We start from the raw sequence: 19,056 nt of genomic DNA on the forward strand, positions 1-19,056 counted from the left end.
AGGAGGAACAATATCATCCATCCTTTGTTAATTGAAAATGAACATGCATTATGGTTAATAAAATTAGACATATGTAGAAAGTAAATTATAATGTACTTTATAAATTTTAATTTAATTTTTACCTGTTGTTCATGATTATCTCCATCTCCAAAAAGAAAGTCAACAAATGATGACTCATCAATATCATCACTCGCACCACCATGAGTAGCCCACACCTCATGACCAAAATGACCACACTTGGAAGCATGGCCATCCCATGTTGTATCTGCATAGATCCGGGGGCCTCTGCATACATACCCATAATCGGTACAAATTTATCTAAGGGGATGAATACTGCTCACCTAATCCACTATTGCACTAAATTGTCTAATAGGGGACTCAATGAACTAAAAGAAGATGAAATTTCTTGATGATGGAGAGGTACTAGAACAACTAGTGTAGGAAGAGAAACAAGAGCTTGAGGACATTGGTGATCCCTGGTATTATCACTAAGCTTTTCCTCAAGCCTATCTCAAGGCATCCCTCCACTGACCCCTTGAAATGGTTTTATATCAAAATAATTGGGTTTCAAACCCAATTCAAACTCTTCCTAAAATTTCTTAAGAAATTATATGGGAACCTCATGATTAATGTGTGGTGGATGGTTAAATAGCATTCACGACTGCTTCCAAAAATGTTGTGACATGCGAGGGTGTGTGCACAATCTAATAGCGATATGAGGCTTCTTGTCACTTATATGTTCACATGTCTTTGAGTCTTTAAAATATCTTTTAAATGTCCTTTATTTATTTTTGGTTAATTGACCTATCTATAAAAAAAGTCATCAGAATAAAGGGCATGCATGTTCTTCCTCCATGCTCTAAAGCTATCTATGTCATAGTTTAAGTGCTTTGTAGACTGTACAACACCTTGTGTTGGATACAATTGTTTAATTATGTGTTGTCTTTGATGTTCACAAATGTCATGTCAATTGGCAAACAGAGTCTACCGAGCTCAGTCGGTCAGCAAAGCAATTGCAGTGTCTACCGATCTCTCTCGGGTGTCGAAGGATTCTATGGAAGAAGTTAGTGGTAACTATGCTCACAAGGTTAGCAAAGGAAAGTTGGTACTTACTGAGTTCACTTAATCTCCAAAGGATTTTGCAGAGTTCATAATGTTCATCGAGCTTCAGTCGATTAACACTAGAAATCATTTTTGGAGTAGTGTTTACCAAGCAGGGTCAGCAAATGAAGGATTTCATTATTTTGGGAAATAAAGTTTAATTGTAGCCGACAGAGGTAGTGTTTATTAGTAATTATAAATTATAAGTGAACCGACTTGATAATTTGTAAGCTATATATGAAAAGTCAAGTTGTGAATTCTATGAATGAATGAGCGAGCATGCAAGTGTGTTGATTATGCAAAGAGGAAAGTGTGAGTGAATTTTGGAGAAGGATCAGATATCCTTGAGGAGCAGCAAAGTTTTATTTGATTAGAGAGGATCTAGTGAAATAGAATAGAGATCTATATCAGCAATTCAGTTGCATTTCATTCAAGTCAAGTCATTGTTACTTTCGCATCATTGTAGCAGTGATTTCTAAATCTCTTAACAGAGTTGGTTTAACAACCATTTTGTAAATCCTCTAGCAAGGTGATAGTTCTATTGAATTGTTCTAAAGTACTCTAGCAAGGCCACTCCTAGCAAGGTGATTAAATCATCTAACAAGGTCACATTTAATAGTTTGCTTTGTAACCTTTAACTGGGTTGGCTCCTAATAAAGCTCACTTCAGAAGAGCGAAAATTAGTAGTTAGTTGCTTGGTGGTTTTTCCCATATTGGGTTTCCACGTTAAATTTGGTGTCTCTTGTGTTCATGTGATTTATTTTATGCGTGCATGTTTAAAGATCAAAAATAAGGTAACATACACTACATCTACCAAGTTACAACATTCTTTGTATGGTTACCAAGTGATATTAGTAACTAGTTTTATAAGACCTCATGCTCTACCACAATTCCTCTAGAGTAGGTGGTGTAGGAGGAACAGGTGGTCGTGGAGGTGGGCTGGAGGTGGGGGTGGAGATGGAGGGGATGTGGCTAGGGCTAGGTCCTCACCAAATATGTCATCCATGAAATATAATCTATTGATTGATGGAAGTATAAATAGGATAACAAGATACTGAGAGGGGGGTGAATAAAAATCTTAAGGAATTTTGCTTTTCAACAATTCATTCAGACATTCACTAGTTAACTTATGCATTTGAAAATTGTAATAATAAACTTGTTGTGATATGTAAATTATATGATCTACCACATGCATAAAAATAGACACATAACACAATATGTGTTACCCAGAAACCCTCTAAGGTGAAGGTGAAAATGGGTTGGGGATGATACCCACAAATCTTCACTATTGCAGTAATAAGTTTAACTTTTTAGCATTACAATGTTTGATCATAATATATGATCTACCCTATGATGAGTCTGCCCTATTAATAGCATTTGAGACTACTAGGTCTCACCTTGTTATAGGATTTAACACTTACAATAAATTATGGACTCTTTAAGGACATTTACAAAGATCTGTCAAGACCTCTCTATTAAGAACTAATTTAGTACCTGACTCTTGATAGGTTCTATAAGTTGATTTCATTTCTTCTTCTTGCTAATTGATCCTCTCTTCTAATCTAATAATTCATTTCTTCCCCTTCACTACTCTAATTAGATCACTTGCTCTGTTAAGAGATAGCATAACACTTTCACTGACTTATGATCTGATCTCAATCTTTCACTTCACTATTCACATATTTCTCCTTTTTTTGTTTACAAAGTCTTCTCATCATCCCCTCCATAATAAATATATGATCTAGGTTAAGATTTTCTCTATTTAAAGAGTTTTCTAAAGAGTTTTATAGATGCTTCCATATTTTGCCTCTTCATTAGAATCATTGATCACATAACATAGGGATCTATAATCCACATCATAAACACATAAAACTCTCTCTAACAACCTCTACAAAGATTAATTTTTTCTTCCATGTCATCTTGAAAATAATTTACCTCAAAATCTATATCATTCCTAACTTTCATGTAAACTTTACATTGATTGGTCTTTTCTATTTTTTGATACTCGACTTTGTTGTTTCTCGATGTGTATTGTGCTTGGAACATACTATGTAACTTGACACTTGTATGCTTTGAACATATTGGTTGATGGTGAGCTCAACTTGTATAGAAAATACTCAATGGCCATACGCTTACTTGGCTCCTATACAGTTTAGTATATACATACTTATGTACATAACTCAACCTATATAGAGTAGCTCAGTCGCAGTGATGACCATCTGACTCTGCTAGTAAATGACTAAGTGTTTGACACTAATATTAAGAGATACCAACATAATCTATATATATGTATACAGCATAAAAAATTCAAAAAATTACTATTTAATTAAAATAAATCTTAAACATATAAATCTAATTACATGTCTTTAAAACTATTTAAACATCTTTGAGTACATGTCATAGTTAGGGTAAGGGTTTGCAGTTATGTAATGGAAACTTATTTTGTCATCTAGGTTGGTACTAATGCTTAGTGTTAGGGTTAGGATTTAGGTTATGATTAGGATTTAACATTTAAGTTTATGATTCAAGTTAGTAGTATAGTTAGTGCTATGATTATGCTTAGACTTTTAATTCTAAAGTATTAGGGTTTATATATTATATTTCAATGTTTATATATTTATTTTTATGTGCTTATACTATGTTTTCACTTTATTCACACAAACTTTTCTTTTCTTTATTTAAATATTTCATAAAGTTTTGAATTTGAAAAAATATTGAGATGATTGGATAAGTGGTTTAGAAGATTAATAGATTAATAAAATAAATTATTTGATATTTAAATAAACATTAATAATTAGCACCAAAATTGCATTTTTCACATTTCAAATAGGATGAAGATTCTATCAACCTTGTAAATTTAATATATTTAGTAAACCTAATATTGTGGGTATATCATCCATAATGGATGAGAGATTCACCATAAATAGTATATATTTTAACTTTTGATAAACTCATGGATGTTGTTTCAACCATTGAGGTTTTGGATAATGCATGCCAATGGCTAGTGAAATAAACTTTGATATGATATTTTGGTTAGTGTTTGTGTTTTCATTGATGTCAACCTTAAATCTCATAATTTATATTATAGCATTTGATGATGACAATGACTAAGAATAGTTAACACTAGACATAATTTTTTGGATTAAGGTAAAAATAGGTTTTATAAGGAGATACAAAACCCCAATAAGCTAAAAATATTGAATGACAAATCTAACTTAACAAAGTGAATGAAAAATTATCTAACCCTAGAAATATAAATAACTTGCACATAACTTAAAACCTCTTAAAAATATTGTATTAAATAATTTAATGAAAATCACTCTTAGTTCAGATAAATACTTATATGTTTAGTGCTAGGGTTAGCGTTTAGGTTATGATTACAATAGTAGTTAAGTTTATGATTTGAGTTAGCAGTATAGTTAGTTTTATGATTATGCTTAAACCTTTTGTTCTAAAGAATTAGGTTTTATATTATATTTTAGGTTATGGTTACACTTCATATATGGATTAGGTTTTTAGTTAGGGTTTAAATGAAAAATCTTGAACCTAAATGTTCAATCCCAATTCTATAACCAATAGTCCTAAATATTAAATCTAAATTAAAAAAACCAAACCCTAAATCCTATCCTAAAAGGTATCCTAAATAATGAACCCTAATTATAAATGTGAAACATGAACCCTAATTGCAAATTCTAAATCATAATTGTAACCTTAATCATAAATGTATAACCCTTATAGTCCTAAATGTTAAACCCTGACCCTTTAATACTAAATGTTAAATCCTAATCTCAATTTTTTAAAATGATAATCCTATCTCTATCCCTAAATCCTAAGCCTAATTATAATTTAAAATTTAAAAAAATCCATGATACTAAACATTAAACCCTAATCCTTAATTTTAAATGCTAAACCTTAATCCTAGATTATTAAATCATAATTAGGGTTAGTATTTAAAATTAAGATTAAGATTATGGATTAATTTTTTAAAATTATGATTATAATTAGGGCTTAGAATTTACTTTTTGGGTTAAGATTTTAAATTGTGGAACTTAACATTTACAAAATTTGATTTTACTATTGAGAATTAATATATGTTGTTATGATTTAGGATTTAACATTTTTTATTAAAGTATTTTGATTTAGAATTAAGGTCACAATTTAGCATTTAGGATAAAGGATAGGCTTACATTTTTAATATTATAACCTATAATTTAGTATTAAGGTTAGGATTTAACACTTAAAATACAATTTCAGCATTTGAAATTAGGGATAGGATTATGGTTTGTTGTTGACAACTATGGTTTAGTATTTAGAGTTACAATCATTGTTTAGTATTAGATAATGTTATTTTATTTATTTTAGGTTTAAATGGATTAGGGTTAAGTTTAGGGTATGGATTTACATCAACTTGAAGTCTTTAGTCTTAAAATTAATACAAAGGAGCTCAAGGATAATAGGATTTGAGTGAATTTTTTATATTTTTTGGTTTTCTAAGTTTACAATTTTCAAATTTAGATATATTTTTATAATGAAGTTTATTTTTTATTGTTTTTCCTAATTTGTTAATTTGTGTTTTATTTTAATTATTTTACTTAATGATAGTGTTTATGTTTTCTACTTAAATTTTATGTTTTTAAATTGAAATTGAACCTATAGTTTATCTTTTCTATTAACTATTATACATTTTATATACTAAATTTATCAAAGAAAATAATATTTAAAGTAAATACATGCAAATCTAATTACAGATATAAAACTAATAATCATGAAGAAAACAATAATTTGACTAAATGTTAAAGAAAAAATGAAAAAAAATGAAAAAATTAATATAAAACAAATTGAAATACCTCTAAGAGTGAAAAAAATTGCTTGGGGGGTGGGGGTCGATAGAATGCCTAAAATCGGGTTGCTATCTTCAGAAGTTGCTATCACCAAAATAAATGAAAATAAAATGCCCAAAAAATGGGATATAAGTTTTTACAAATCAGGCAACCAATTTTTAAAATTGAAACAAAATTAGGTACCTAATTTTTAAAATCACATGCTCATTTATGTTTAGTAACGCAATCCATACTCAACATTTGGGAACCCAAAATTTGAAAATGGATTGTGTAACTGATTCATAATGGGTACTCAATTCTTAAAAATAGAGTGTCTAATTTGGAAGAATTCGTATTCCATGAAAAGGACTTCCATAGAATTGAGAATCATCTTCTTGCTATTACCCATAATATATACAAAACTAATAATTACAAAGATTCTAAAAAAGAACCATAAATAAAGGCCACCTAGTCTGAGTGATAAAGAAAAAACAAATAAAAATCCTAATACTCAACAAATATCTAGCTCTCTTTATTCTTCTCCTTCCCCTCTAGCTTGAAAAACAATAGTTGCAATAAGTCACCAATCATAAAACTATACAAGGAACCAATGGTGTACTCTCTTGCCGCAGGAGTAAGTCCTTATTTTTCAGCACAAAGAAGGTGAGATATCTTTATGTTACTCTACACTCTACCCAAAACTTTCTTGAGTAGTACAAGTAGAGGATTAACCTTGTACTAAATATGAGTGGACATGTCATCACCCAAAACTCTAGCATGAAGGTGTCTAAAATAGGTCTCCTATCTTTACAAGTTTCTATCACCAAAACAAATGACAAAAAAATGACAAAAAAAAGGGATATAAGGTTTTACAAATTGGGCAGTTGGTTTTGTTTAAAACGGGGCACCCAAATTTTAAAATTGAAACAAAATCGGGTACCTAATTTTAAAAATCATGTACTCATTTATGTTCACTAACTTGATCCATACACAAGATTTGGGCACCCAAATTTTGAAAATGGATCGAGCTACCGAATCATGATGTGTACTCAATTCTTAGAAATTGGGTGTCTGATTTGGAAGAAGTCTCATTTTGTGAAAAGGACATCTGTAGAATTGAGAATCATCTTCTTGCTCTTACCCATAATATATACAAAACTAGTAATTAGGAAGAGTCCAAAAAATCACCAAAAATAAAGGCCACCTAGGCCGAGTGATAAAGAAAAAAAAAAAAAAAGCCTAATAATCAACAAAGATCTAAATCTTGTTATTCTTCTCCTTCCCTTCTAGCTTGACAAACAGTATTTGCAAGAAGTCATCAACTAGAAAATTGTACAAGGAACCAATGGTGTCCTCTCTTTTTTTCATAGTAAGTTCTTATTTTTTAGCATGAAGAAGGTGATGTGGCTTGATGTTACTCTACACTATACCCAAAAATTTATTGAGTAGTACAAGAAGAAGATTAACCTTGTACTAAATACGAGTGGACATGTCATCACCCATAACCCTCACATGATAATGAAATGTAGATTTTAAATAGTAAAATATTTGTCATTATGGAGACCATTTAATGGCTTAAAAAATACTGGAATGTATGTCCTTGCAATAGATACTTCCTAGGAAGCAAGTCACCCATGAATGCCTAGCCGTCCAAAAAATCATACTGATGAACTAGATTGTGTAGCTTTACCCCAGACAAGAAATTAGGCCTAACTAGTTTTGGAGAAGTCAATTCCAATGGTAACACCAATTGAAGAAAATACATAGTGTTTAAATAGAAAATAGATGTGATATGGGAAGGATAAATAAACCTCTTGGACATTAGTGTGAGAATATCTTTATCAATGACCCTCTAAACTACATGATTCGTTATATCATGTTGCACATTAAAATTGTTGAAGTTGATGAAAGATCAACCCACAACTCCCAAGAGTCATCTGCATGTAAACATCTATCAGAGAAAGAGTGAAGAAAAAGCTATGGAGGCTAGAATTCCCAAATCCATGGATGAGACATTCTTGATGTGCAAAAAGAGAGATCGGTATTATAAAAAATGAATGAATAAAATTAAAAAGAGATCAATCCTTATAAAAGGAGATCAAAACCCTAACATGTAAAACCTAGGTTGCATGATAATAATTAATAAAATAATAAATTATTATATTCCTATAGTTTAGCTTAAGTAAAGTAGAGATAAAAAAAGACTTTAAAATTAAATCAAAATGATTTAATTAATAAGGAAATATCATATTACTCTAACACCAAGTAGCTAAAAACCTAGAAACTATTGTTAAAAGCAAATTAGGTCCCAACAAAAAGGCCTAATGAGGCACCCAAGAACAACCAAATCTTTATAAAGAGAAGAAATAGAGAAAGCCACATGCCAAAAAGAGATGGAAAGAATGTTCCAGAAGGTAGGAACAAAATATGATCATGAAGAACATGACTAAAGCAAGAAGCTGCAAACGCTGCCAAACTACTAATCAGATTAAACAACACTATATATAACATGACTAGATAGAGAAGACTAAGTTTGAAGAGATGATCAATTGAAGATGGAAGGTATATTCATGGCCTCAAAAAATAGGAATGAAATAATGTTTATGTGGTAAATGATCCATCTCACCGAAATGCATAGTTATCCAACCACTACAATCACCTAGTACATAGGATCAAATATTGAATACATAGCTCAGTCCATCAAACCAAGAAAGCAATAGAACCAACATAAACCCCCATAATGTTAAGAGGTAATATATGAACATTGAGACTAAATGCAATATCTCTTGCAAAAAGAAGAATAAGGAACATCAAGAGTGCAAAAGAAGTACAAACAGCTATAATGGCACATGTCATCGATACACCATGAGGTTAATGTAATGGAAGGAACACTCACTTGAAAAAGGAAGATGGTGAATATGGCCAACATGAAACTGCCCAAGAAATTTTATAGTGTCATGCAAGTAAAATAAAAAACAAATGTGCAAAATCCCAAAATGCAATAGAGTGACACTTTATCTTAGTGCGGTTGCAAAAATACTACAAAATAATGTCAAAAAAGGCCAAAAGAGACATAAGGATAATACAATAGATAGTAAAACCCATGAAAAATCATCTAAAAAAAAAAAAAATGATCTCAGGACTTGAAATAAACAAGATATCCATTAGAATGCAAAAATGAAAAAACTTGAATGGGATATGCCTGAAGCAGAATATGGAAAATAGAATGTCTGAAGATATGTCTCATAGAGTGAAAAATAGAAATTATGGCTTTGAAAAACAAAATAGGACAAGTTACTGAGAGGGGAGGGGTGAATCAAGAACTAATAAAACTTTATCTTCTTTCACCAAATAATCCTTTATATAATATTCTGGTCTAATTGCATGCATGGAAGAATGCAATCATTTAAAACATTCATAACACTTTGACACAAGATATGGTGACCCAAAAACCTTTCGAATAGAAAGTAAAACTATGGTAGGGATGATACCCACAAGCTTTAGTACTATAGTATAAAGTTAACCCGTTAAGGCTTACAATTGACTACTTCTAGTGATCTTTCCTATGAGGAGCAATAAGGATTGTAAGATCCACCTTGTTAAACGATTTATGAATATACATGCACTTGGTTAGGAGATTTAGCAAAGACTATTAACTCTACCCTATTAAAGAATTTGACTGATGCACCTATTAGGATGAAACAATGGCTGATCTTTTATCTGCAACTCTGATTAACTAGTTGAGATTCCTTGTATTGCAATGATCACCTGACTATGATACATAAATATCCTTTGTCCCTTATAATACTTGTAGCCTTCTTGAATTTTCACTACTACATATCATATAGTCTTCACATTCATAATTGGATATAGTACAATGCATTACATATATGGGTGAATGCACAAAGTTGGGTCGCAATTCTATGAAACTCAAATTTTCAAAATGAGACCTCTTCAAATATGGGTACCTATTTTTAAAAAATAGGCACCCATATTAGGGTTAGGTACTTGATTCTAAATTTTTAAAATGGGCACCATTTTTTTTCAAAATTGAGTGCATGTTTTTTATTTCAAAAAATTGGTACTCATTTAATAAAAGTAAAAAATAGGTACCCATTTTTCAAAAATTGGGTACTTGTTTCTAAAAATTCATTTTTTTTATTTTTGGGGGAATTTTAAATGTCAATTTCAATTTTTCAAATTTTGATAAAATAAAGAATTTGATTTTTTTATAAATGGGTGCCAATTTCTAAAAAATTCAAAAAGAAATTTTTTTTTTTTTTTGGGGGGGGGGGGGGGGGGCGGGGGTGGGGAGGGGTGATTTTAAATGCTGCTTTTAATTTTTCAAAATAGGTACTCATTTTTTGGATTTCAAATAAAGCATGACCATTTCTTATAGCATGGGGTGGGATTTTTTTCCTACCTCAAATTTTGGTTTGGGAGAGGCCTGGTGAGACCAAGCCTATGCGTTGACCTCTCAACATTTGGCTAAGGCATTGAAATGACAAATTCATGCCTTGCCATAATTTTTAGAGGCTCTTCCCAATCATTTCTTTTATGAAACAAATTCTCATTAGAGCTCTCATTGTCCTAATTTGATAAATATATATTTTATAGTATTATGATTTTATTTACTATTTTTGTAATATTTTCTAATCAAAGGTGGTACCTAAATGTAAAATAGTGAGGTTTACTAAAACTTAAATAACTTTTTAATTTTATGATTTTTCTTAAATTAATTTATATGTCATCAATCTACATATAATTCTTTTGAGGTTTTTTTTTTTTTAATGTGAAATTTTGATGAAATTATGGTGTCCATACATGAGACGTTTCAAAATTTACCTTTATAGCCAATTAACAATTAATAATAAAAAAATTATTCAATGAAAAATTAAGGAAAAATATTATCATCAATCTTTGGAGTGTTGGGTAACTTATTTTAAAAGGATTTTAAAAAATTCATTTATTTGTGTCAAATTATGGTGTTCGTACATGAGTGTGGTATGGTCCCGAAACAAGCATTTTGAAAAAGTGGTTTTTAAAGACCGATACCAAAAAAGAAATCTATCATATGGGTACACAAATAAATTATATATTCAAAATGTAGATCCTGAACACTACAATTTTTATTTTGGAAATTTTTTTTATATTCAATCTCTAAATGCATCAAATTTTGACATCAATTGACAAGAAATTTCAAAAATAGAAAAAACACTTCCACTTTTTTCCCAAATGTGTGACCTAACTTCTTGTACTTACCAATACATAAATCCAAATCATAACTTACTAGAGTTGGATACAATACTAATTTCATCATAATTCACAAAGTCGACCCAACTATTGTAACTTGGGTTCTGAAGAGAAATTCGGTGATGTTTTGATACACGACAAACACTATCAATGCTCAAAAATCTTTGGCACTTTGAACTTGGAGCTCGGTCCATACTAATCACTTCCAAGTAGCTTGAACTTGATCCACACTATGTGACTTGATGAACACTAAGAAACTCAATGGCTGCTAGATCACTCAATTGACATTGCATGACTCAGTCAACACTAGATTCTTATTGTTAACATAGTGAACTCAGTAGATATAGTATAACTTGGTTATCATAACATAGCTCTGTTAACACTATGATCTTCTTCACTTCCACTAAATACCTTGGTAGCCTCTACTATGCTCAATTTTCATTGTACATTATGTTTGAATCTCGGTAGATTCTATGTAGCTCAGTAAACACTACAAAATGACTCAGGTGCTCAGGAGACACTTTGTTCTAATTACTTGGCTTAGGAAAAAATGAATCACTTGGTTCACACTACAAACTGAATGATAGGTTAACAACTATAGAGCTCAATAGCAATGTCATGATAGACAAATTGACCTTCATGTCAAAAATCTTCTTGTTTGGCATTAGTGACAAAAACACTTATCAAACCAAAAATATGAGCTTCAAAACTGTAAGTCAAAATCTTCCTTTAACATAATTATTTGTCTTCAACTTGAATTTGACTTTATGAAGTTATAGCTCAGTAATAGACCTTATTTTTTGATTTTTCAAAATTGCTTTTGTAAAGATATTTTTTGCTTGATAGTACAAGTATCTGTATGATACTATATTACTCACCCATACATATATCTCTCCTACATACATACAACTAGAGTATAGTATACCTTCTTTCTCTTTTTATATTAAACATATTTACTTCTCCCCCTTTCTAACATAAATTCCAAAGGTGTATAATATCTATATATGTTAATATGAAAATGTGACAAGAAATCACAATGTACCTTCAGAATAAGTACCATTGTCTTGTCCCAATTCTCCTATAGTGCTTTGCATATAATGCAATCTCAACTTTTGTTGATAATTTGCTCATGTGATTAGCTATGGAGAAGTTGTTATCATGGATGAGTGTCTTTGCATGTGCAATGTGTTTCTCCAATGCATCCATGTTTGGAAGAATCATGCCCTCAATTTTTGCAAGTGTGGCCTAGATCCTGGCTTCTTTGTTCAATAATTCTACCTATAGATTTGTTAGATATCTAATTTTTGTGTAATGTGCAAAACTATGATTTGGGTCAAGTGATAGTAGGTGTGCACTTGCCTTCATATCTTCATCTATCTTGGATAGTTTATCCTTGATATCCTTTTTCAAGATAGATGTATCACTTAACTTGATAAATAATGAAATAACATTATTAATAGAGGTTTCCAGTGAACCAAGAATACTAGCCAACTCTACTTGATCTATTGTAACTCTCTATGCAACTTGTTCCAACACTCTATTCTTAAATTTTCTATCAGTTCTTTGTAGCAATTTATCCTTTCCATTCACGTCTTCATTGTATTTGTAAAAAATTTATGCTAACTGGTCTAGAATGGGTTGTTTTCCATCAACCTCAATACTCAGAGCATCAATAAATATGCTCTTTATTTCTTCAAGAACTTGATTTTATTTCTTCTTTTCTTCTCTAAGCTTTTTTCTACTAAGCACTCTTCTTTAGTAGTTTACCCATGGTATCCATTTGATCAGGGGTGAGGGTAGAGATATCTCAATTTGGAATAACTATATCTTCATCCAGATGAATTGCTTCTACTTCTTCTTTACCCTTTTCTTTCAAAATGGTAGAAACAATTTGTTTACACTTGTCTAAGACTTTAGTACTTAGTTCAGACTGGTTCTCAACTATCATTGTATAGGCTATGGATACATTTCAAATGGAAATAATTGTACAAATTGATGTACTAGCAACACATGTAGAAATTGTACTAACAACGGGAATACCTTGTTGCTTCTTGGTCAAGCTTGATAATGGAGGACCTTGCTTCTTGACGGATGAAGTGCTAGGAACTTTAGTCAATGTAGCACTCAACTAAATAGATCCAAGGCTTGGTTGGGTGGTTGGTATAGTAGTGGTATCAACAACAAATTCGATGGAAGCTATCTGTAAGCCTAATTGTACTGAGACATTTCTCAGAGAGTAATGAAATGAGGCGATGACTATTGTTGCAATTTTCTCTAAATCAATTTCCTTAATGCTTTGTATCTCTAGAAGGCTTCCTCCAATAGCTTTCTTTTCTTCCTCCTCATTATCTAGATTGACATCATCTAACTCATCATGCTATATTTCTACTTCTTCTTCCTCATCTTCATCATCCTTGTCATCAACATGTACAAAATAGTCATTGGATTTGTGTAACTTATAGATGGTTCTCAATTTAGTAGTAGTTGTCTTCACCACATATTCAATGTCGTTAAGAAATATCATACATTTGTTGAATTTGAGAGTGAACTTCTTCTCATTTTTCTTCGACGATTCCTTCACTTCTTTCTCACTAACATTCGACATGATTTTCTCGGTAATAGACCTTATTTTTTGATTTTTCAAAATTGCTTTTGTAAAGATATTTTCTGCTTGATAGTACAAGTGTCTGTATGATACTATATTACTCACCCATACATATATCTGTCCTATAAACATACAACTAGAGTATAGTATACCTTCTTTATCTTTTTATATTAAACATATTTACTTCTCCCCCTTTCTAACATAAATTCCAAAGGTGTATAATATCTATATATGTTAATATGAAAATGTGACAAGAAATCACAATGTACCTTCAGAATAAGTACCATTGTCTTGTCCCAATTCTCCTATAGTGCTTTGCATATAATGCAATCTCAACTTTTGTTGATAATTTGCTCATGTGATTAGCTATGGAGAAGTTGTTATCATGGATGAGTGTCTTTGCATGTGCAATGTGTTTCTCCAATGCATCCATGTTTGGAAGAATCATGCCCTCAATTTTTGCAAGTGTGGCCTAGATCCTGGCTTCTTTGTTCAATAATTCTACCTATAGATTTGTTAGATATCTAATTTTTGTGTAATGTGCAAAACTATGATTTGGGTCAAGTGATAGTAGGTGTGCACTTGCCTTCATATCTTCATCTATCTTGGACAGTTTATCCTTGATATCCTTTGTCAAGATAGATGTATCACTTAACTTGATAAATAATGAAATAACATTATTAACAGAGGTTTCCAGTGAACCAAGAATACTAGCCAACTCTACTTGATCTATTGTAATTCTCTATGCAACTTGTTCCAACACTCTATTCTTAAATTTTCTATCAGTTCTTTGTAGCAATTTATCCTTTCCATTCAATTCTTCATTGTATTTGTGAAAAATTTATGCTAACTGGTCTAGAATGGGTTGTTTTCCATCAACCTCAATACTCAGAGCATCAATAAATATGCTCTTTATTTCTTCAAGAACTTGATTTTATTTCTTCTTTTCTTCTCTAAGCTTTTTTCTACTAAGAACTCTTCTTTAGAAGTTTACCCATGGTATCCATTTGATCAGGGGTGAGGGTATAGATATCCCAATTTGGAATAACTATATCTTCATCCAGATCAATTGCTTCTACTTCTTCTTTACACTTTTCTTTCAAAATGGTAGAAACAATTTGTTTACACATATCTAAGACTTTAGTACTTAGTTCAGACTGGTTCTCAACTATCATTGTATAGGCTATGGATACATTTCAAATGGAAACAATTGTACAAATTGATGTACTAGCAACACATGTAGAAATTGTACTAACAACGGGAATACCTTGTTGCTTCTTGGTCAAGCTTGATAATGGAGGACCTTGCTTCTTGATGGATGAAGTGCTAGGAACTTTAGTCAATGTAGCACTCAAATGAATAGATCCAAGGCTTGGTTGGGTGCTTGGTATAGTAGTGGTATCAACAACAAAGTCGATGTAAGCTATCTCTAAGCCTGATTGTACTAAGACATTTCTTAGAGAGTGAGGAAATGAGGCCATGACTATTGTTGCAATTTTCTTTAAATCAGTTTCCTTAATTCTTTGTATCTCTAGAAGGCTTCCTCTAATAGCTTCCTTTTCTTCCTCCTCATTATCTAGATTGACATCATCTAACTCATCATGCTATATTTCTACTTCTTCTTCCTCATCTTCATCATCCTTGTCATCAACATGTACAAAATAGTCATTGGGTTTGTGTAACTTATCGATGGTTCTCAATTTAGTATTAGTTGTCTTCACCACATATTCAATGTCGTTAAGAAATATCATACATTTGTTGAATTTGAGAGTGAACTTCTTATCATTTTTCTTCAACGATTTCTTCACTTCTTTCTCACTAACATTCGACATGATTTGCTTCAAATTTTTTGAAAGATGTCTTTGGTAGTCTTTGTTGCACTTTCCCATCTAGGTTTAATCACCTATAAAATTTCATTAGGAATTTGTTGTGCAAGCTCATCCGATGAGTACTTCCATTTCCCCAATCTATACATAAGCATATCCTCAATCTTCTTTTTTAATCACCTATGAAATTTCATTAGGAATTTGTTGTGTAAGCTCATTTGGTGAGTACTTCCATTTCCCCAATTTAGATATAAGCATATCCTCAATCTTCTTTTTCTCTTCTACTTTCCTCGTCTCATACTTAAGAGATTTGAAATTTTCCATCCCAGATCCATCTTCCATTTTCTTCAATTTTTCTTGAAGTGTAGGTGCATCTCTTTTGAAGATAATTTGCTTAGCTTCATCTTCACCTAACTTCACCTTCTTCCTAGACTTGGATGCCCTTCTTGTGAATACAACAAGGGAGGACTTTCCAAGTCTGGTTATGATAACCTTACCTTTCATCCTCATATTTGGAATCCATTGCTTCATCCTCTTCATCATTATCTTCTACATCATCACTTTTTCCCTTGGTAATCATTAGAGGAGAACTTGCTTTCTTTGTGATTTTTAGTAACTTCTCTACTATTTTCCTTCCTTTATTCACTGGTTGAGGTAGCTTGATCTCAAACTCAATTCTTTCCTTTGCCTCATCATAAATTTCAAAATAGGTGGCTTTGGGTTCCATAGGCTCATTGACTAGAGATTTTATGATATCCTTAGTGTCATCGATGTTAACCTCATAATCTAGAGGCTTAACCCATGCCACTCTAGGTTTGACTACCTAAATGTATACTTTTTAATAGTCCACCATGAAATACATATCATCCTTGTAATCTTATACAAGTTTCTGAGGAATCCTAAATCTATTTTTTTATTGTAAATTATTATTACTTATGCTTTATTAAAGTTTTCTAGTTAAATACATTATTTATTAGTTTCTTTTCTAGGAGTAAGTGTACTCTTACATGTTGATTTTTTGACAACAAAAGAGTTTGCACCTACCTTGTCATACTTATCCCCCCATCTACATTAAGAATAATCCACCTTTTGTGGACGTATACTTAGTTGTCATGCTTATCTCTTAGCTCTTCTAAGTCATCCTAGAAGCATCTTAGAGGACTTTATAAATAGGCTCTCCTATTGTATTTTTGTACAAAAATTTAATTTTTAATTGTTGGAATATATTTTCTCTCAAACCATTGAGATTTTCCAAGCCCTAGTTTTCCTTCTTTGGTTTCTCTTTAGCAGGTTATTTGCATGCAAGTGGTCTTGGTGATCTATGAAGTTGGCTTTCACAACTTCTATATGGTATCAAAGAATCCTTGTTGCTTCCTAGTTTGAAGATTTTTGAAGCCATGATTTAGAGACACAAACCCTGGCTTGTTCGAGGTTTTTCTCTTCAATAAGGAGGAAGAGCATTTTTTTGGGGCAAATTTTTTTCAAAAAAAAAGTTTTGTATTTACTCATTTTTTGAGAAAATTTTGTAAAAATATACATACATACATACATACATACATATATCTATATATATATGTGTGTGTGTGTGTGTGTGTGTGTGTGTGTGTGTGTGTTTAACAAAAAATAGTTTTTCAAAAAAAATTAAATTTATCGGCAACTGCCTTTGTCCACTCTAATTTGCTTATGTGCCTAGATCTGTGGCCCTCCACCCCTGTGGTAACTGAGCCCTCACTTCTAGTTGTCATAATTTTTTCTTTCACTAGATTTTTTTTTTGAGCGATTGTCAGTTGATGATCATACGATTGTCAATTTTTTTGTAGTAACTGTAATTTTTTACAGAGCTTGTTTTTGGAGCAGCAGTTTTTTTTGGCCATAACTTGAGCATACGGAGGTCTTTTTCTAATCTAAAAGAAGTGCCAAAAAAATGGTTCTGGGTCGAATATGATGATGATGGTTTCATTTCATTTTGAGTCCATTTGAGCTCCCATTTTTGGTGTTAAAGTAGAGGCTTTAATTTTCTCCTTCTCTACATTTTGAATCTAGGTTCTTTTCTCAGTTTTTGTGCTTTCTAAAGTTCTTTCTTTGGTATTTGAGGGATATTTTTATACATTGTTGGGGGAGAATTTTCTTTTTTGTAATTTACTTTAGAATAGACCCTTCTACTTTCATCTTCTTCTCTCAATGTTGAACCCTTCTATGACCCGGCTAATGCTGCATAGCTATCACACTTGGAAAGCACAAATGGCTAGGCTTCTCATGTCATGAGGCTTATGGTCATGTCTAGATGAGAACCAACATATTATGCAGTGCCCTTTTGAGGTGCTTCAACATAGAAACAAAATGGATGAAGCCATGGGATTGATTGCACTAAACATTTTAGATAGTCTCTTGTTTCACTTGGATGGTTTGACCACTCCTAGGGCTATTTGGACCAAGTTTCACAACTTTTTTGGCATGGTGAATGAGTTCCAGGCACTACAAATTGATGTAAAGTTGACCTCTTTGACACCAACCAACTTCCCCACCATTGAAGACTTCTTGATGAAGTTCAAATCTTTGCGTACAATTTTGCAGGGATGTGGGAAAAACAAAATAGACGACGAGTGTATTTTTTTGATACTATCAAAGTTGTGAGGATTGTATCAGATCTTCTCTTCTACTTTCTACTCCACTATGGATGCCTTGGGTAATAGACATCAAATGCCTTCTTTTGAGACATTTTGTTATTAGTTGACATGAGAACAGGGAAAGATCCAACCAAAGAAAGATACACCAAATACTAATTCTGAACCTCTAGCTAACCATCCCAAGGGTAAAGATTCTTCAAAGTCTACTAAGTCTACCTAAAAGACCAGGAAGAAATCAAGTGAGACCTGCAATTTTTGTGGCAAGGATGGACATCCCGTTTCTAGGTGTTGGAAACATTTGGAGGCTTTAGAGGAAGTCATGAAGGAGCATCATATTTCATCTCCTCATTCAACATCCCCCCCTTATAGGGAAAGGTCATGCTCTCACTGCTTGAGCTATGACTTCTGGGCCTACCTCGATTCTTGATCCTAATGCCTCTCACCATATGACAAATACACGTAAGTTGGTCACCTCACTTGCTCCTTGTGCTACCTCATAAATTTTTTTTGGGAACTCCTCACATCTCTCTAATATGGGTATTGGTTCTGTTGCACTAGCTAGGGGTTCTCTACAGGATGTTCTTTTTGTCCTTGGCATTTTGACAAACCTATTATCCATTTATCAGATTTACCACTCTAGCTCTAGTAAGATAGTTGAGTTCTCACCACATGATGTGGTTATCTAGGACTTACATGATTCTAAGATGATTGTGGCTACTGTTAGTGTTGACTCTACATCTCACCTCTACAGATTTGATGGATTTGAGTCTTTTGATGTCACATGTTCTTGTTTGGTTGCACATGTAGATTCGGTAAGAATACTT

This window comes from Cupressus sempervirens, chromosome 4, assembly GCF_028749045.1.
Source record: "Cupressus sempervirens isolate cs-2001-9-10 chromosome 4, ASM2874904v1, whole genome shotgun sequence".
In the NCBI taxonomy this organism is placed as follows: Eukaryota; Viridiplantae; Streptophyta; class Pinopsida; order Cupressales; family Cupressaceae; genus Cupressus; species Cupressus sempervirens.